Below are 1,596 nucleotides of genomic sequence, written 5' to 3' on the forward strand. Positions count from 1 at the left end.
AGGAAGCCTACGGCCTCTGCTTGCTCACAAGCATACTAAAAAAAGAAGTATTGTTGTGCAATTTCAATAGTATCCTAGTTTGACAATTCTGACATAGTGATAGCATTGTGAAATCGTTAATAAATAATAAAGTAATTAATTTGTGATATGCACATATTTACATTATCCTAGTATGATATTCTTAAGGTTCTAATAAGGTTCTGATGAGGTTATAACAGAGGCTCTGAGTTAAGGTAAGCACGGTTGAAGCACATGCCATTACACACTTTCATACATACTGTAGGTGCAGTGAAGAAAATAACTGTAACATTTTGTCAATAAATGGCTAGGCTACCTTGACCGAGGGAGTCTTATTGGTAGGGGACAGAAAGTAGGCAGAATAATAACCATATAGAAAAATAAACAGAGCAATAGTGAGACAGGCAGGGAAGAGACAGACAGACAGACCGACAGACAGACTGACAAACAGACAGACAGACAGACAGACAGACAGACAGACAGACAGACAGACAGACAGACAGACAGACACACAGACACACAGACAGACAGACACACAGACACACAGACACACAGACACACAGACAGAAAGGAATATGTATTTCAATTGCCAACACCAGGGCTTCAAATTAACTTTTTTCATCACTACCCAAATTTGACAAGTATATGTTAATTGCACCAGCCAAACATATATTTTCAATCAGTACATCAGTGCTTTCTTTTCTACCAGGCATACTGAATTTTCATCAGCATTTGGCCCGCAGGCTGGTGTTCATTCAGAGCCCAGATCAACAGGAATGTCAGCAGGGTTTCTCATCACTCCATCTTTCAAAAAGGAGTTTGTATCCTTCACACGTTTTACTCAAATGTGTCATTCTGTCAGTAAACCACCACTTATTCCCACAAAATAAGTTCTGAAGAAAAACACACTGCAATTTATTTACCTATAATGATAAGCGTATTGGATTTCAACCTCATTGGCTACGCACATTGCCCTTAAAAAAAGTAGAGACTGACTGAAAGAGAGAGAGAGAGAGAGAGAGAGAGAGAGAGAGAGAGAGAGAGAGAGAGAGAGAGAGAGAGAGAGAGAGAGAGAGAGAGAGAGAGAGAGAAAGAGAGACAGAAGGATGAAATAAAGCAAGAGAAGGCGAAACTGTGTGGAAGGAAAATATAAATACAAAAGACAGCAAACCTTCCATTGCATGACTTACCATATTCCTGGCAGTTAAAAAAACAGACTAAATGAGCGTCCCACAGTCTGATAAGGACACACTGAGTCATACACACATATTTACTGTTACCACACACACACACACACACACACACACACACACACACACACACACACACACACACACACACACACACACACACACACACACACACACGTGAATGACAAAACCAAATGTGATGATGAACACCTAAAACAGTTAACCGCTGTATCGCTATCTATGCATGTGTGCTAAATGTCATATAAATAAATAAATAGCATAAATAGATATAAACATAAAAAATAATTAATTCGTATTTGGAAGTCATCATTATATGCAAGTAGCCATTATAATATAAGTGGTATCCTATCTGTCACAGTGCTGTATG

Source organism: Engraulis encrasicolus, chromosome 11 (assembly GCF_034702125.1).
Source record: "Engraulis encrasicolus isolate BLACKSEA-1 chromosome 11, IST_EnEncr_1.0, whole genome shotgun sequence".
Taxonomy (NCBI): domain Eukaryota; kingdom Metazoa; phylum Chordata; class Actinopteri; order Clupeiformes; family Engraulidae; genus Engraulis; species Engraulis encrasicolus.